Source organism: Cricetulus griseus, chromosome 6, assembly GCF_003668045.3.
Source record: "Cricetulus griseus strain 17A/GY chromosome 6, alternate assembly CriGri-PICRH-1.0, whole genome shotgun sequence".
Classification (NCBI taxonomy): domain Eukaryota; kingdom Metazoa; phylum Chordata; class Mammalia; order Rodentia; family Cricetidae; genus Cricetulus; species Cricetulus griseus.
Genome location: NC_048599.1, coordinates 148,927,260 through 148,946,907, shown reverse-complemented (window position 1 = coordinate 148,946,907; position 19,648 = coordinate 148,927,260). Strand labels below are relative to the sequence as shown.

Sequence of the window (19,648 nt, the reverse complement as noted above, 5' to 3'; positions counted from 1 at the left end):
CCACCCCACACCGAAAATGAATAAACAAAAGAAAAAAGGATAGAGAAAATTACCAGTGATACAGGATGAAGAAGGATAATGGCAGGAAATATGGGACTGGACTCAGGGGACAGAGAAGCAGGCTGCCTTAGTTAGCAGTGGGAACAGAGCTCCCATTGTCTGTAAATGGAGGCCAAGCTCGGGATGAATGCAGTCATCTCTACGGTTAAAGCATGGAGACCCAGTCGGGCACATACCTTTAATGCCAGCACTCAGGAGGCAGATGCAGATGTATTTCTGTGAGTTTGAGGCCAGTCTGGTCTACAAAGCAAGTTCCAGGACCAGCAGGGCTGTTACACAGAGAAACTGTCTCAAAAAAACCAAAATAAGCATGGAGACCATGCATCTCTTATCAGCATGCTCCCCTAACACCTGTTCTGTGCCAGGCAGAAGGGTTTGAAGATGACTCACCTAGTGTCCCTGACTCTTTGGGAAGCAGACCTGTAACCTGCAATTTCAGTACAATGTGCCAAACACAAATGTGTGTACAGAGTGTTTTGAGAAAGGAAAGAGCAGGAGTAACTGCCTGAAAGGTCAGAGAAGGCTGCGCAGAAGTGACATTGGAACAAGGCTTCAGGCAGGATCAGCTAACACCTTGCTTTCTGGAGGACGAAGGTCATCCAAGGTGGACAGCAGAGCATACGAACACCTCAGAAATCAGAAGATTCGCCGGCTGCTCTCCTCAGCTCCACCTGTGTCTTTTCTTCTTTCTCTCTTCTTCCCTTTTCCCAAGCTGTCATCTCTCAGGCTTCCTTAGTTCAAGAGGATTTTTTTTCCTTTTGGAAAGTTTAATAAACTTCCGTTCAGCATGCTCTGAGTCATGACAAAGGTGTGTTTCACACTTAAACAAATGTCTCAGATGTTATTTTTTGGACTTGAAGAACAAGCTATTTTTAAAGAAAGTCAAACTCGTTGGAACGCAGCAAGGGCAATTTCTGTGACCCGTTTTGAAGAAGCGAGCTTTACAAATGAGCACAGTGACCAAGGGTGGCAGGACCTGAGGGCCTGGCAATGCTTTCCCTTAAAAGTCTCAGTGAGTCACTGAACAGCTTCACCTTGTAAGTTGCTCCTTTGATCTTGCCTATCTGGTCTTCTGGAAAACTCCCAGGGAGTGCACAACAATTAGCCAATATCAGAATGAGGGGAGCTAAGGGCACACTCTCTCGGGAGTAGACCAAGACAATGACCCAGGAGGTAGAGAGAAAGGGAGGGCTTTGAGAGATATACATAGTGCTGGGGCTCAGTGAGCGGTTCAGCACTTGCCTAGTACGTGTGGTTCTGGAAAAAAAAAATGCATCAAGTCATGGAGAAAAAACATGTCTCAGTTGTTATGTCTGTCTGTGGGGCTTGTCTCCTCCCTGCCTGGGCATCATGCATTGCCCCCATTTGAGTTCCATTTTCTACCCCTTTGAATCTAGGCTAGCCAGTGACTACTTAGATCACCTGAGCATAAAAGAGATGCTAGGCCAGTTCTAGGTTCAGTTTTTTTTAATGACGTTCCATATTTATTGATGTGAGAAGCCTCAGACATCAGGAAGAGTTGTGCGAAAGTCATTGCAATTTTAGCTTTTTTTTCAGGAAAAAAGCTCTCTCTCTCTCTCTCTCTCTCTCTCTCTCTCTCTCTCTGTCTCTCTCTCTCTCTCCTCCCTTCCTCCCTCCCTCCCCCCTCTCCTCTCAGATTTATTTTGGTTTTCTTTCTATGTGTGAGCATGAGTATGAATGCACAGAAGCCAGAAGAAAGCATTAGATTCCCTGGAACTGGAGTTATAGTTGTAAGTCATCATGTGGGTGCTGGGACCTAAACCCAGGTTCTCTGCATGCACACCAAGTGCTCTTAACCACTGAGCCATTTTCTAGACCCTCTTAATGGCTAAACAATTCTCAATTTATGCTGGGCAGTGGTGGCACATGACTTTAATCCCACCACTTGGGAGGCAGAGGCAGGCTGATCTCTGAGTTTGAGGCCAGCCTGGTCTGCAAAGCTGGACAACCAGGACTACACAGAGAAACGCTGTTTTAGTACAAAACAACAACAAAACAACTCAACTTTTTTTTTTTTTTTTTTTTTTTTTTTTTTTTTTTTTTTTGAGACAGGGTTTCTCTGTGTGGCTCTGGCTGTTCTGGAACTTGTTCTGTAGACCAGGCTGGCCTCAAACTCTCAGAGATCTGCCTGTCTCTGCCTCCCAAGTACTGGGATTAAAGGCATGCACCACCACCACCACCACCTGGCTTTTTTCTTTTAAAAGGAAAACTTTAAGGCACCGACAAAACGGCTTGTTAGGTAAAGGCACTCACTGGAAAGTCTGATGACCTGTGTTTGAGTCTCAGGATCCATATGGTTGAAGGAGAGAACTGGCTCACAAAAAAGCTATCCTCTGACCTTCATATGTATGCTCAGACACACTATAAAACAACAAAGCAAAGCAAAAGTTTTGGTTAAACTTCCAAGAGAGAATTCCCCACTTAGTGGCAGTCAGTATGGAAGCCCGGTGTTGCTACCTGTGGTTGTATGAAGAGGCTGCTATATTTCTCAAAGAATCTGAGACCGTCTGCATACAGGCAGTGGTAGGATGAGGTACAGGTAAAAACACTCTGTAGACTACAGGGCATTGAATAAAAGGTCATTGTTATTATTAGGATTCTTCTCCCATAAATATTAAGATCCCCCCCCCCTCCACACACACACAGCTGTTTTTGCAATATGTGGATGAAATCCAGCTCTTGTTGCTTGCTAGGTAAAGGGCTCTAACACTAAGGCACTCAACCCAGCCCCGTAAATGCAATGATAAATTTTCACATAACAAATCAAAGCCTTAGAAACACCCAGTTCAGTGAACTCTTTAGTTTGTTTGCTGCTAGTTAAAAACAATAGCATTTTTATTATGAACTCCTGGCTTCATCTATATTCAAAGTCTTATTTTTTTGTTTTTTGTTTTGGTTTTGGTTTTTGGAGGGTTTCTCTGTGTAACTTTGGCTGTCTTGGAACTCATTCTGTAATCCAGGCTGGCCTTGAACTCACAGAGATCCTCCTGCCTCTGCTGGGACTAAAGGTGTGCACCACCACAGCCTGGTCAGTCTTTTACTATTCATCATGACCTCATTGTCTGGTCTTTTCCAGATGAGTTCCCTTAAACTGATTGCTTATGCCTTTGAGAGTGTCCCTGCTCAGCTTTTGAGTGCATCCTTGCTTTCTAATGTTACTGAATGTCCCAGGTTCAGGCTCGGCTTATGTTATTTCCCACTTATATTGGTGGATGAATCATTGTTCTAAAGGGGGTATGGTCCAGTTTTGTGTAGAATAGCATGTAGAGTCTTCTTCTTTGTAGGCATGTTATGAACTTCACATAACGTTATGTTTGTGTTTCGGCCTGTGTTTGGCTTAGGGATTATTTAAAATTTAAACGATTTAATGATTTAAATATTTGCATCAATAATTTATGTGATCTCAAAGTTAAAGCTACCTTATAAGTTCCACTGATAGAAGCCTCATTTCCAATTCCTTTTCTCCCATTTTATGGGTTTCTCCCAACAGAAAGAAAAACTTCCTTTAAAACAAACTAGCCGGGTGTTGGTGGCACACGCCTTTAGTCCCAGCACTGGGGAGGCAGAGGCAGGTGGATCTCTGTGAGTTCCATACCAGCCTGGTCTACAAGAGCTAGTTCCAGGACAGCCTCCAAAGCCACAGAGAAACCCTGTCTTGGAAAACCAAAACAAACAAACAAACAAACAAATGCTTAATAGGCTGATTTTGATTAACACACACACAAAAACCAAATTTTTTTTGCAATCCTCTAACATACAGTAAAACCCAAAGGGTTAGTTACACACCCTACTGGCTTACAGTGAGAGTAAAGATTCTCTATGTGATTCTACCCTGCATTCCTCCCCTACCCCCACCCCCAGCCTTTACTCACACTACTCAGGAGGCAGAGAAAAATGGGTCTCTATGAGTCTGATGCCAGTCTGGTCTACACAGGGAGTCCAGCCAGGGCTACACAGTGAGACTTAAAGAAAGAAAAAGAAAAAAGGAAAAGAAAGAATGAAGGGAAAGAGGGGCAGAATCACAGTCGGGTAAGACTCATTGTTTAACATTAGCTTGTCATTCTAGAATGCAGAGTCTAGATAACCACTTGGGTCCAACATGATGACTGAAAATGTCATTCTAGAAATCATTTATAAGGGATCTGGGGATTTATCTCAGGCTCACCTTAAACTCAGTATGTAGCCTAGGCCACCTTTGAATTTGTGGCAATCATCCTGCCACAACCTCCCAAGGGCTGGGATTACAGGTATGCACCACCATGCCCACCTCTAATATGTATCCAGAAGCTAGAACAAATTCTGGAAGAACTAGAGGCTTCCTGACCCCAAGTCCTTCCCTGGTTAATTTTCCCTCTTGAACTCAGTTTAAAATTTCTCATCCAAAAAAGGGAATGTAGGCAGATATGGTGGTGCATGGCTTTAATCCCAGCACTTGGACGGCAGAGGCAGGCATATTTCTAAGTTCCGAGGCTAGCCTGGTCTACAGAAGGAGTTCCAGGATAGGCAGGGCTACCCAGAAAGATCCTGTCTTAAAAAACATTAAGCAAATAAATAAAAAATAGAGGTAATGGGATTTTTTGTAATGAATTCATCCAACAGATATTTGTTATATGAACGATGTAGGACACTTCTCTAAAGGAATGTGAAGAGAAGAAAGAACAATAAATTCTGCCTATATAGGGCCTACTGTCTATGGCTTATTCAAGATCAGTGCTAACATGACTTCTACAAGGGAACTGACTTGGGTTTATATCTAGAGGAAAGATTCAGCAGCTAGGAGCAATTGATAGAAGCACAGAAGACATCCAAATAGGTCACAGGTAGTCACTGAATGATAGCCTGCAGTTCTGGATTTTTGTTGGTAGCTTCTAGACACTGTGCTGAGTCTGGGTAGTTACAGCAGCATTTATTGGGGTGAGAAGAAACCAAAATGCTTGATGTCATACAGTGTGTGCTTAACGCTGCATGACTTTTGAATACTTATGTAGGGGAAAGTTTACTATGTAATTATCTAATAGTGACAGCTCACTTCAGTTTTCAAATGAACAAAGTCCATTCCAGGGAGGCAAATGCTATGCAAAGTGAACTGAGACTATAGCCTGCTTTGTGTGGACTGTGCCAAGGATTATTTACCATTTTGGAGCACCTTGTCAGCAACAGCAATCTACCTCGGAATTGGAAGCTCCATTTGATTGCTATCTGTCCTTGTTGCTTTGGGCCAGTGCTCCTCAAGCTGTAGCATGCACACAAATGACCTGGAGATCTTGTTTCATTAAAAAAAAAAAACAAAAAACAATGGAAGGGACTATTTAATAATGGAAAATTTCCAGTAGAGAGAGACTGGCCACATCAAAGAAGAACAAGCTATGAAGTGATGTCCCTTCGGGAGTAGGAAAGGGGGGCAACCAGTGTCTGATTTTGTAAACAAAGAGAAGGAAGAAAGGAGTGGGGGGAAAGAGGAACAGAGATAGCCAGACCGAACCTTGGTGTGCCAGGACATGGGCTCTGGAGGGGAGGTGTGACTGTTACTATTATTTCTTGGTTGTTATTGAGCCCTTGTGTCAGTACTGACCTTCTTCTTTAACTATGCCTAGTTTTTTGTTTGTTTGTATTTTGTTTTGTTTTGTTTTGTTTGCTTGCTTTTTCGAGACAGGGTTTCTCTGTAGCTTTGGAGGCTGTCCTGGAACTCGATCTGTAGACCAGGCTGGCTTCGAACCCACAGAGATCCACCTGCCTTGGATTAAAGGCGTGCGCCACCACCACCTGGCTAACTATGCCTAGTGTACCTAGTGTTTCTCTATTTTAAATTTTATTTCCTTTTTCTTTTCCTTTTTTTGTCACAGTCTCATGTAGCTTAGGCTGACCTGGAACTAAGGATGACTTTGAACTCTTTCTTGTTCCTTCTGCCTCCACCAAGTTCCAGGATTATAGGCTACACTGCTTGACTTTATGCAGTGCTGGTGATTGAACCCAGGACTTTCTGTATGCCATGCAAGTACTCTACCCACTGAGATATATCCCCTAGCCCCACATTACATTTACTTTTAAATACATTAAATTTAAATGGCCACATCTATTGTACGGACAGCACTGCTCTAGAGATTTCTTCCCTTGGCCATAGTGTCATCTTTCTGTGTCTTTTGGCCCAAGAACACTGTATTGGAAGTCCATCCACTCCTTTTTTTTTTTTTTAAGACAGGGTTTCTCTGTGTGACAGTCCTGGAACTCGCTTTGTAGACCAGGCTGGCCTTGAATTCACTGAAATCCACCTGCCTCTGCCTCCCAAGTACTAGGATTAAAGGCGTACCCCACTACCACCTGGCTCTACTCCTCCTTTCAAAAATACATTTATTGATTGATTGATTCGTGTCAGACTGATGGGAATGGGGATAGCCTATTTTCTTCCTTTTTTTAAAATCTCTAGGGATTTCTACATATAAGATCTCAGTTAATATTTACATTAAGAATGTCTGAAACAGGCAATGCTGGCCTTTGAACTAAGGTGTGATTTCAAAACAGTCTAAGCTTTAAAATGTTACAACATCCATTATCTTCCCACTGTTTATAATAATGGAAACGCTGGAAAGGAGGTAATACCAATTATATGGAGTGCAGTTTAATGAAATGATCCATAAAATACAATATTATAGCTGAGTGGTGGAGCATGCCTTGGATCCCAGTACTCAGGTGGCAGAGGCAGGTCAATGTCTGAGTTCAAGGCCAGCCTGGTCCACAGAGTGAGTTTCAAAACAGCCAGGACTACACAGAGAAACCTTGTCTCAAAAAAAAAAAAACCATAAAAAAGAAAGAAAAGGGTACAATATGCAGAGAAATACAAGAAGAGCATACAAACAAAAGGGTGTATTCACCCAAGTGTGCTAGTACTGCCCCTCATCCCAGCACTTGGAGGTGCTTCTCTTCAGAGTTAATGCCAGCTAGAGCCACATAGTAAAACCTTGTATTAAAAACAATAAAAAGGTTTAATCCCAGCACTCGGGAGGCAGAAGCAGGCAGATCTCTGTGAGTTTGAGGCCAGCCTGGTCTCCAGAGTGAGTGCCAGGATAGGCTCCAAAGCTACACAGAGAAACCCTGTCTCAAAAAACCAAAAAAAAAAAAACAAAAACAAGCAAACAAACAAAAAACCAATAAAAAGGTGTATTCACTTTATACTAAATGAGAAACATCAATGCAGACAGCATACAATGATCTTACTTTGTGAAAGATATATATTAAGCCAGGTATGGTGGTTTATGCATTTGGGAGGCTGAGGCATGAGGATTACCCATAAGTTTGAGGCCAGCCTGGGCTACAGAGTGAAAACCTAACTCAAACAACAATATATATAGGCAGGCAGATCTTAGTGAGTTCAAGGCCATCATGGTCTACAAAGCAAGTTCCAGGACAGCCAGCCAGGACTGTTACATAGAGAAACCCTGCCCCCCCCCAAAAAAAAAACAAAAAAAAAAGAAAGAAAGAAAGAAAGAAAGAAAAAAGATTGCATCACACAATATACATATATGAGACAGAAAATAGATTAGTGACTAGGAATAGGGATGGAGACAGAAGGAATTTATGAGAATCCATAAAAATATCCCAAGCATTCAGAAACTGATTTATGTTAAGCCACTAACTATGGCTCATACCTGTAACCTCAGGAGCCTGAGACAGGAGGATCTTCAGTTCAAGGCCAGTCTAGGTTATATAATGAGACTTTGTCTCAAACAATGAAATCAAACGAAAATAAAAAACAGCTACTCCCAAACCACTCTCAAAGTAATAATAAAACCTTAAGCCTGAAATGCATGATTTTATGATGTGGAGTTATTCTTTAAAAATGTTAAAGAATTACATATATGTTTGTATTCTTAAAGTTTCAAGCCAAAAAAAAAAAAAAAGTTGAGAGCAGGGACTGGAGAGATGCTCAATGGTTAAGAGCAGGTGCTACTCTTGCAGAGAGGACTTGAGTTTGGTTTCCAGCAACATCAGGCGGCTCACACTGCTTGTAATTTCAACTCCAAGGGATCTGACACTTCTGGTCTCTATGGGCACCTCCACTCATGTGCACATATCCATACACAGCCGCATATACAAACACATAATTTAAAACTGAATACTTAAAAATTTCAAGCAATGTAGAAGGAAAGTCCTCTGCTCTCACATCCAATTTTATTTTCTAGGCAAAACCAGGAGTGATGCTTAATAACTTTCTGATGTTTTTTCTATGCAAATCTAAAATACAGATTATAGATACATGAGTTGTTTGTAATTTTTTTCCTTGTTTCCTTAAAAAATATGAAACCAAACAAATGAAATAGGAACAAGAACAACAACAAAAACCCAGGTCTCATGTAGCCCCTGATGGCTTCAGTCTCTTGATTTTGTTATATACCTGAGGCTGACATTGAAATCCTGATCCTCTTGCCTCTACTTACTATTTGCTAGGATTATAGGCTTGGTTTATGCAGTCCTGGGGTGGGACCTAGGATTTTGTGCATGCTAGGCAAACAGCTAGGCAAGTACTTGATAGCTGAGCCACACTTCACCTCCTTATTTTTGACTTCTTAAGACAGAGTTTCACACAGCCCAACTTGGCTGACCGCTCTCTATGTAGCAGAGTCTAGCTTTGAGTTTCTGGTCCTTCCTTGTTGGCCTTCCAAATGGTAGGATCACAAGTGGGCAGCACCACATCTGGCTACAACTTTCATCTTTCACTATTCTTGTGATGTTAGACACAACAGAATTTTCTCTGCAAGTGTTGATGGAGTGCTCTCATTTGTCAAATCACACCTGCCTCTGCTTCCTGAGGGTGTGTGCCACCACTGCCAGCTTGCTTTATTGTTTACATTTTATTTTTTATTTCTGTGCTGCTATGTATGATTGTAGGCATATGTGGCATGGCATTTCTATAGAAGTAGGTCAGAGGATAACTTGTGGGATTCGTTCCTTATACTATGTGGGTTCTGGGATGGAACTCAGGTTTCAGGTTGGGCAGCCAACACTTGTACCTGCTGAGCCATACAGCCTACTCCCATGTGCCAATTTTTGTTATTAATGTTTGGAGTTATAAGCCCAATAAAAATCAAAATAAGAGACACCATAATGACATGCAGCCTTCCTATTAAAAAAAAAAGCACTACAATTTCTAAGTGTTGCATTTCTAAGGGCAGAATACCTTAAATGTAGTCTCATTGACTCTGTAACAGAGCTCCAAGGTATTCAGAATTATGTGTGATTTGACAGATGAGAGCACTAAGACCTAATTTTGCCAAGGTCACACAGCTAGTGCACAGTGAACCTGGATCTTTACACTGCAGCATCTCTTCTCCCTTGGCAGACTTCCTTTTATGCTGCAAAACCCAGCTTTAATGATCTCATCCTCTGTGCATGTGGTCTTTCCCAGATCACTCAGGCAGAGGGCTAAGCCTTTCCTCAAGGTCCTTATAATCCATGAAAGAGACTGACTAAACTACAGTTCAGTGACATAATAATGACTGTAGGACAGGGTGATGTGCAAGCTGGGCAGCCAAGGAGCTCCAGAGAGAGAGAGAGAGTGTTTTGAGCTGATAGAACCTGCTTTCCAGAAGGCTAGAAGGTAGCAATCAGACAGAGTGATCCTGGGCCTCACACAGACTAGGAAGCTTAGAGGTGTTACAGACATGGGCATACTTTGGAAGGACAGGTTTGTAGTTAACTAAGGGTCAAGGTGGCCCGAAGGAGGGGGCAAGGGAAATGTGGATGCCCCAAAGTTGAAGACCATACTGCCAAAGCTCTTCAACTAAGTAATAAGTAATACATTATTCTGTGAATGAATCACAGCAGTTCTACTTTTTGGTGGTGCTGTGGATGCAACTCTGTCTATGTCAGGCAAACGCGTTTTGTCATTGAGCATTATTTTCAGTTCAGAGCTGTTAATATTTGTGTCTAGTACAGTAGCAAGATGAAAAGAGTACCACCAGGAGGACTGGTGTGTGAGATCAGTCCTCCGCTGTCTTCTTGAATCAGGTGCTCAGGTTCTTTGCCAGGAATTTGCTTTAGGCTAAGGACCTTGGCTCATTCTCCAGGGCATTCTAGCTCCCTGCACGGCACCGGGCACACACCACATATATAGTAGGGGCTGATCTGGCTGGCAGAATGCTAGCCACTAAGAAGATACCTGCCGATAGCTGTATCCAGTACCAGAACTGAAACAAAGCGGGTAGGCTTTTAGCCAGTCTGCCACAACCCTAAGGAGGGAAAAGATTTCCCGGATCGTTAAGGGTGGAGTAAGGAGAGGTGATTTTGATTTCTGTTCAGTGCTTGCTATATGCCAGGAAAATTCATAGCTACTGTTTTATGCCATCTGCTCAACGGCTCTTAAATCGGAATTACTGTTTTAGTTTCTGTGAAGTGGAAACTGAGGCTCTGAGAGGTTCTGTAACTTGGCCAAGGTCATACAACGGGCAATAGGAGAGGAGTCCAGGACGGATTAGAGTCTTTTACTCAATCAGGGTACAGCCTGCCCCTCCTCCACCCGGAGAAGCACTGCGGCGCTTACTCCGTTTGCGTTTGCGTAGAGGCTGAGGTTGGGGAAAGCATCCCGCACCGGGGCGTGGAGCCTGGGAAGGCCGGCTCGCTACTGCGGCTGGGAGCCGCTCTCGGATTCCGAGGTTACGAAGTTTCCGCGCCTTTCGTTTTTTCCAGCAGCTGGCTCCCGCTCAGCAGCGCTGACGTCGAGGGCGCAGCGGGGGCTCAGGTGCGACCGCCGTCCGAGCTGGGAACCGCGAGATGGGCGGGACGCAGTTTACGTAAGCCATCTCGCAGGTGCAGGCGCGGCCGCGGGCTTGAGCGCCCTGCGCGCTCCCAGGTGCGCAGTTGGCGCAGGCGGCGGCGCGGTACGGCGGCGACGGGCGCTGGCCAGAGCTCTCAGGTGCGGCGGAGCGCGCGTGCAGGGGGCGCGCGGAGGGCGAGGGGGGCGGGCTTTCCGTTCCCCAGCAGCCACGGGCCCGCCCCCGGGCTCGGCCAATGGGCGCGCTCGGCGTCGTCACGTGTGCGCCGCCGCCGCCGCCGCGGTCGCCGCCGAAGCCGATCTCGGATCCGCGAGCGCCACCAGGGCAGCAGCCGCCGCAGCCGCCGCGCTGTGTTGAGGAGCCGGAGACGCGGGCGGACGAGGTGGCGGCGGCGGCGGAGCGGGAGCGGGGAGCGGACGCGGCGGAGCGCGGCGGCGCGGGTAGGCTGCGGCGGGGCCGGCGCCTGCGCGGCGGGCCGACCCCGGGCGGGCGGCGGTTGAGGCGGCGGTTAAGTCGGTTGGCGGAGCGGGCCCGGGCCCCGCATTGTTTGTTGTGCGTCCTTAGCAGCGGCAGCGGCGGCGGCGGCGGCGGCGGCTGCCGAGGCGAGGAGCGCGGCGCAATCCTGGCCCCGCCGCTTTAGCATTGTGGCCGCCGCTGCGGTGCCTGGCCGGTCGGTGCCAGGACTGCGGGCCGCCCTGCTTGCTTTCGGGGTCGCGAGTCCCGGCCCTGAACCTCCCGAGGGCGTGGGCAGCGTGCGGAGCACGAGCTTGGGGAAAGTGGGAGGGCTCCGGGCAGGTGCTGGAGGACGTTGCGGGCAGGAACCGGGGAGAGGCTCGGGGGGCGGGCACAGGGTGTGGGCAGATTTAGGGAGAAGGGAGGGCTGAGGGACCTGGCCCCATGGTGACCAGGGCCTCAAGGGCAGGCCTGGAAAACCCATGGGGGCCTAGGTTGGATTTGAGAGGGAAAGAGGACGTTCCGTTTGGGGGATCAGACGAGTGTGAAGGGGAATTTGGGGTGGGGAGGGGTAAGTGAGATGGTGGAGGGAGGGGGAAGATGGGCAACTCTAGGCAGAAATGGAAGGAGCAGATGCCCCGGTTTGCATGTGAGGGGCAGGGAATGGGGCAGAGAGTGGGAAGGCCACCGGACCGCCTAAAGGGAAATGGCGGAGGAGGGGTCCATAGCAGGGAGGGAGGGAGTGTGTGTGTGTGTGTGTGTGTGTGTGTGTGTGTGTGTGTGTGTGTGGTCTGTCTGTCTGTCTGCCTGCCTGCCTGCCTGCCTGCCTGCCTGCCTGCCTGCCTGCAGTCTGTGTGTGCCCAGGGCTCCAGGAGTCCCTTGATGGGTGTCTGGCCCAGAGGAATGGAGGGAGACGGGAAGGGGTTGACAAGCTAGGGGAGAAAGGCAGGTGTTTGTCCTGTACTCAGGGGAGAGTAGGATGGGGCTAATGGGGGTGTGTGTGATTGGCACAGGGACTGAGTTTGAGGGGTTTCAGAGAGAAATGGGGACAAGGAGGTTAGGCGATTGGATGGAAAGAGGTGTCCAGGCAGGAGGTGTGTGTAGCAGTAAGAAGGCAGCAGAAGGGGGTGAGATGAAGGGTGTTTGTGTGAGAAATGGTGGTGGGGGAAAGCAGAAGAGTACTTTGAGGTTGGGGGCACTCTGGAAAGGGACAGGTGTGTTTGGTAGGATGGAGAGTGGGGTGGTGGACAGAAGGGCAAGGGAGGGATGTTTGTGAAGGGGTAGGGAGGTACATGTAGGGACCTAATACTCCCATGCAGGAGTTGTGTAGAGAAGTTGGAGAGGAGGAGGAAGATAGTAGGGGGTATGTTTGAAGGAAAATCAGTAGAAGGTGGGATAGGTCTGGAGTACCAGTTAGGGAAGGGAAGGGTGTAGCCAGGGGATAGTGAGAAGAAAGGGGGAAGAAAGGGTGTTTTGTAGTAGAGAATGTACACTGAAGGAAGGATGTGGTAGGGATATGGATGCGTGTCTGACTGGAAAGGGGCAGCTGTGTGGGGTTGGTGTGGTGAGGGAAGTAATAGGATGCCCACGTTTAAGGGAGGAAATTACTGTTGGAGAGCGTATAGAAGTAGGTTACCTAAAAGTTTGGAAGAGTTCAGGTGTTGAAGTATTTAACAGTTTTAAGACAATAGAAGGTCCAAAATTATTAGGTCCCTGAGATAATAAAGGGTGGAGTGCAGAAGTTGAGTGGGAGGAAAATAGAGAGGATGTCCTTTAGGCTTAGAGGGACTTGACATTTGGGGCAATGGATAGAAGATGTGGATCCTAGACCAATATTAACAGAAAACAGAGGGCATTGAATTGTGTACCATATCTTAAAGTTCTTTTAGGATCACAGAGATGATGAGACCTGACTTTTAGTTCCAGAACAGTGAATGGGAAGGAATAAGGGAGAGCTGCGTGCCTGCTCTCAAGTTGGGAGGTATGTGGTGTGTATTTACTTAGCTTTGTTGACTGATTGAATAGACAGTCAGACTACAGCATCATGAGGAATACACCCCAAAAAAGGTAAAGGAAATGGGATAGCAGCAGGTGAGTGGCAGATGTCTTTGTGAATCTGCAAGAGATCAGATCCCAGAGGTCAGTAACTTCGAGAGCTCTGAGAGAGGAAGGGATACCTTGGTGTGCAGTGTCTCATGCTTCCTGGGTAATGAGACAGTATTCAGGCATTGGATGATGTAAGACCTGAGCCCCATGCTGTAGGCTGACAAAAGTAATGTATATCTAGCTTCTAAAAGTAGCAGAAATGGAGCCTTTGGATTCTAACCTTTAAAATGTTAATGACTGATGTTGGATTGTCAGCTTTTTTCCCCAAGCAAACTAAACTTTAGCTTGAAGCTTTTGGTTCTTTGTTATTTTGGTTTGCTTTGATGGTATATGTGAGCTTTAATTCGGGAGTTGGGGGTAATAAAGGCCATCATCAGCTTGCCATGGGAACTAACCTTTAGGAGTGTGAGCAAAGACATTTCAGTGTCTTGTCTCTGTAGCTTGTGTTAGGTGGTGTGTGTGTGTGTGTGTGTGTGTGTGAGAGAGAGAGAGAGAGAGAGAGAGAGAGAGCGAGAGAGAGAGAGAGAGAGAGAGAGAGAGAGAGAGAGAGAGAGAGATTTGGAAGAATTAAGCAAACTGCTTTGAGACTCTTTTATAGTAAACAGTATTTCCTAGAATCATGGGAAATGAGTTCTCTCTTGACAGTTGAAATTTGTCTTGTCAGATTTTGTTAAATAGTAGGTTTCTCCAGGCGATGGTGGCACATGCCTTTAATCCCAGCACTTGGGAGGCAGAGGCAGGTGGATCTCTGTGAGTTGGAGACCAGCCTTGTCTACAAGAGCTAGTTCCAGGACAGGCTCCAAAGCCACAGAGAAACCCTGTCTCGAAAAACCAAAAAAAAAAAAAAAAAAGTCTTATATAGAAATAATTTAAAATTTGAATTACTGCTCTGTGTATTTCATACAGTATGTAGTATGGTATATGGTACTGCTATGGTTTCAAAGAAAAGGTCTGCTTTGGATATGTGGGGACTTTCTAGGTTGATTGGTTTTCTTTTGTCAACTTGGCAATTATCTTCATGTAGGCATTGTACTTTCAAGTAACCAGGTTTAGTGGGAGTGAGAATCTTGCTGAGACATAGCAAGAGGAGTAGAGCACCAATTTTTAAGTAAGTTAATGATTTTTTAAAATTCAGGTTTGCAGTGTTTATGAAGGGAATAAAATAATGTTCAGAGGCATTGTTAAAAGATTTTATTTTTGGAGGGAAATATATTTTAATATTCTTTAGATCGAAACTCTCAAGAGTTTGTTGAGATTTGATATATATATATATATAGAATAAAATAAGGAGCATATCTGCCCCTCCATTGCTCCTCGGCAGGGATATGAGATGACTAGAGTAACCTTTGAAAATTATCTCTTAATATGGTCTCTGCTTCTTCCTTTAGTCCCCCTACCCTCTTTTTGAGATAGTGACTCACTCTTTTGTAGCCCAGGATACCCATAGAAATCCCCGTGTCACCAAGGGATTTCTCAAACATAAGAAACACCCTCCTGCCTGCTGGGTTACAGACATGAGCCAGCACTCCTGCACTATACGAATAACTTTTAGATCTATGCTGTTCATTTTATTAGTTTTTGGGCAAGCAGTATTTCCTTGCTCAAAATACTAAATCCTGAAATAGTGTTTCGATGAAATGTATTATTGGGTGAAATTCTACAGCTTGTGATAATTTGTAGGTATTTTAAAGAAAGGTAAGTTAGACTTTGCAGGCTAAATAATTCTGGTTTTATCTTCACTGGTGACTTGCTGGACAAGACACTTAATCCCTTTGTGCTTGTTTCTTTTCCAGAAACCTGACTCCTTATCTACCTTCCAAGAGTATTTATATAAGACAAGTTTGCCCTTTTTTCCCCCTTCTTTAAGACTCACTGTGTAGCCCTGGCTGTCTTTGAAGCCAGTATATAGACCTGGCTGGCCTCCACCTCACAGTTGACCGACTTGCCTTTGCTTCCAGAATACTGGGATGTAAGGCAGGTGTCATAAGTTTAAGTCTTTTGGGAAGACTATTTTGTTAATATGGAGATAGGTTCCTTTATTTCTTTTACCTCTGGTTTTTAGATTGACCAAATATTAGTTAGGGCAGCTAGAGCTATATAGAGAGAAAGAGAGGGAGGGAGGGAGAGAGGAAAGAGGGGAGAGAGGGGAAAGAGGGAGAGAGGGAGGTCTCTTAATTCATTTTTGTCATTGTTGCTTTACTGTATACTTTTTTCTTCTGCAATTGAATATACTGCTTATTTGAATTCTGCCATAGCTGAAGCTTGTGCAGACATTGAGTTCTAGCCAAGAATATTTCTAAACATGATTTCTGGAAGCAGTACTTCTTAAATCAGACTAATACATATATGTTTTCATTTTTTTTTTTTTTTTGCAGAAAATTGATTCTTAGTATTCAGAATAGAAAAATAGACCTATTGTTTCTACAAGTGCCTTAAAGCTTCCTTATCCTGATTTATTGAGTTTTTTCTTTTTTGAGACAGGCTTCTCTGTGTAGTGCTCAGAAATCTACTTGCCTCTGCCTTCTGAGTTCTAGGATCAAAGATGTGCACTACGTTGCCCAGCTTCAGAGCCTTTTCTTTAAAAAAAAATTTTTTTTCTCTTTATTATTTTTAATTGTGTGTGTCTTGAGTGCATGTAAGTGTAGTTGCCTGTAAAGGCCAGAGGAGGGCATTGGATCCACTGGCGCTGGAGTTAGACAGGACAAAGTGGGTGCTGGCAACTGAACTTGGTTCACCTGCAGGAGCAGTATGTGTATGCTCTTACCTGCTGAGCCAGCTCTTGAGCGTCAACTTCACTGATGGACAGTGTATATTCTGCTTAAAGGAGAATGATTTGTAAAGATTTTGGTCTTTTTAATATTGTCCTTGGTTTATTTGTTATGAAGAGCCTCCAGATGCTACTCAGGGCCGTACCATCTGATCTGCTCAGTCATTTATTGTCTCATGTGACATGTTTGGAACTTGTTACCTATTTTACTACTCTTCTGTTTTGAAAGATTGGCTTTTTTTTTTTTTTTTAATTTTCGAGACAGGGTTTCTCTGTGTAGCTTTGGAGCCTGTCCTGGCACTGGCTCTGTAGACCAGGCTGGTCTCAAACTCACATAGGTCTGCCTGCCTCTGCCTCCTGAGTGCTGGAATTAAAGGTGTGTGCCACAACCGCCTGGTGAAAGATTGGCTTTTCAAAATTATTTTAGCTATTTAAAAACTTTATAACAAGTAGCTGTGGGTAGCTTTATACTCTAATTTTAGGAAACTGTTTTTTTAGAGGTATAAATTAAATGTATGTCACTTGAAACAAATTGAGGTTAGATTAATGGTGATATAACCATTAAATGTTTTATGACCGAAGCTTGTTACTCTTTAATCTATCTTTTAGTTTTACATTGAATAGTTTCTTGACTAAATGATCTGACTGTTCATTTTCACCCCCAATTTGAATTACTTATTACCCTGAAAGTCTTTTAAGCAGCACTGTATGTAGGCAGTACAATACCTGCTTTGCAAAAGACTTTCACATGCATGTGGCTGCATGAAGGAAGAAGCTCTAAATCTTAATTATTTGATGTTCAGGTTCTCTTAACTTTTAACGTGACACAATGTAAAACACCTGCTTTCTTAAGTTACCTTTTATATGACTTGAAAGGGTGCAGTTTATTATATCAGTAATAAAACCACAGTGTTGTATGCTGTGACTTCATGGTTCATTTCTATTTGAAAAGTGAGAATTTGCCAGCAGGTGGTGGTGAGCACCTTTAATCCAGGCACTAAGGAGGCAGAGGCAGGCGGATCTGAGTCTACAGAGTGAGTTCCAGGGCAGCCAGCCAGAGCTATACAGAGAAACCCTGTCTTTTTTTTTTTTTTTTTTTCTTTTCTTTTTTTTTTTTTTTGGTTTTATGAGACAGGATTTTTCTGTGTAGCTTTGGAGCCTATCCCAGCACTCGCTGTGGAGACCAGGCTGGCCTCGAACTCAGAGATCTGCCTGCCTCTGCCTCCCGTGTGCTGGCATTAAAGGCGGGAGCCACCAACACCCGGCTCGAGAAATCCTGTCTTGAAAAACCAAAAACAACAAATCAACCAGAACTATAGCCTGTGACTTCGGTTATGTTTAGTTACCTCACTGAAAAAAAGTATCTTTTAATATAGTTAGGTTGTAACCTCAAAGTAAGTGGTTTATTTCTGAAAGTTAAGATGGAGACAGACATTCTTTTAAAAAGTTACTATATTTTATATGTGTTTGTGGTGTGTGCTTATACCACAGTGTGTGTGTAGACGTGAAGAGGAAAACTTGTGGAAGTCTTTTTTCTTCTTCTACTGTGTGTGGGGGGGGTATGGGGCTCTCAATCATCCGGAGGCAAGTGTCTTTACCTGCTGAACTATCTCCCTGGCCATGTTTTTAGGTTTTTTTTTTTTTTTTTTAGTGAGACATAGTTTTACTCTGTAGCCCCAGCTGACCTAGAGTTCTCTGTGTAGCTCAAGGTGGCCTTTAATTGTCCTCCCCAGCCTCTTGAGTTGCTAGCATTACAGGAATGAACTACCATATCTAGTTTTTGAGACAAGGTTTTGCTACTTACAGATGAGGCTGCCTTGAACCTGGATTGTCTACCTCACCTTCCCAAGAAGCTGTCATTACAGACCAGCTTGTGCTACCATTCCCCACTGGAGAGTTCATTCAAAGATGTGTTTGTAGTTGGAAGGGTTTTGAAGCTCATCAATCATTGCATTGATATACTGGCATTTGTGTAGCTTAATCTACATTTTAGCCTTTTGAGGTTTTAGATATTGGGTCATTCTTAAACAACTAAGTTTCAGTTAGCAAAGCTAATGAACCAGATAGAAAGATAGTATAATATTTATTTTGGTTAGCAAGTGAGGGAGACTAAGTATTGGTGTGTGCAGTGTCAGTTGTTTTTGTGAGCTGTGAATAAACTTATGATGTCAAGGTTAGCATGGACAAATAAATACATGGATTAATAATGAGGGCTTTAAAATAGTGTTTTATCTACTAGCTTTTAGATAACTATGGAATTATACAAAATCAGCTATATTTGTTACAGGTTTCATGCCTAAAATTGGAATATATTCTCTAGTTTACAGCTAGAATGGAGATAAAAGAAAATAAGAAAATTGTTGGAATGGAGAGAAAGCTCACCAGTTAAGAGAAGTGATGTTCTGCAGGGGAGAGGATCCAGGTTTGGTTCCCAGCACCCACATGGTGGTTCACACCATCTGTAACTTCAGTCCCAGGGGCATCCAGTGTCCTTTTGTAAACTCTGAGGGCACTGGGCACATGTATGGAACATATATACATGTAGGCAAAACACTCTGGCACATAAAATAAAAATGAAATCTAAAAACCCCCCAAAATATGTTAAGAAACATGTTTTTATTTTGTTGTTTTGTTCAAGACAGGATCTTGCCATGTAGTCCTGACTGTCCTGAAATCCAGGCTTACTCACAGAGATTTTCCTGTCTCTCTTTCCCAAATGCTGGGATAAAAGGTGTGTAGCACTACACTTGGCTTTCATGTTTATTTTTAGAGGGAAAATTAATACAATATAAGCTAAAGTCTGAGAGGCAAACTCAAGGCCTCTGGCAGAGTAGCAAGCATGCTCAACGGCTGAGCTGTCTCCAGCCTCCAAGCTTAATTTTTTTATTTTATTCAGTAGCAGCATTTGTCATGGTGGATGCCTTGCCTGCCTTTTTGAAATACTTTCTGTTATATGCTTTTTTATTTTTATTTTATTATTTTATTATTATTATTATTTTATTTTTCGAGGCAGGGTTTCTCTTTGTAGCTCTGGAGCCTGTCCTGGAACTAGCTCTTGTAGACCAGGCTGGTCTCGAACTCACAGATATCTGCCTGCCTATGCCTTCCAAGCACTGGGGTTAAAGGTATGCACCACCACTGCCCAGAACATGCCCAACTTTTCTTTAGCTTGGATCTCTGGGCTTCTATAGCCCACTCCCAACATGTAATTTTCTCAAACCAAATTCCCATCCTTTATCTTTTTTTTTTTTTTTTTTTTTTTTTTTTTTTTTTTTGGTTTTTCGAGACAGGGTTTCTCTGTGTAGCTTTGGAGCCTATCCCGGCACTCATTCTGTAGACGAGGCTGGCCTCAAACTCACAGAGATCTGCCTGCTTCTGCCTCCTTAGTGCTGGGATTAAAGGTGTGTGCCACCAACGCCGGGTGTCTCTTCTAAATCTTGGATAGGTTTCAAGTCTAGCTAATTGATTTTGAAGG

General features: G+C 44.0%; 2 protein-coding genes across 5 annotated transcripts in view; both read left to right on the top strand.

Annotated features, from left to right (window-relative positions):
• The window catches only part of Dennd1a (DENN domain containing 1A), a 1,920,886-nt gene that overhangs the window by 602,600 nt on the left and 1,298,638 nt on the right, over window positions 1-19,648 (top strand).
• Window positions 11,128-19,648, top strand: part of Strbp (spermatid perinuclear RNA binding protein) — a 117,731-nt gene continuing 109,210 nt past the window's right edge. For all 4 annotated transcript variants that reach the window (XR_003486816.2, XM_027423574.2, XM_027423572.2 and 1 more), the window contains exon 1: window positions 11,128-11,287. The gene's annotated coding sequence lies outside the window, so the exon portion shown is untranslated. The remainder of the gene's footprint in view (window positions 11,288-19,648) is intronic.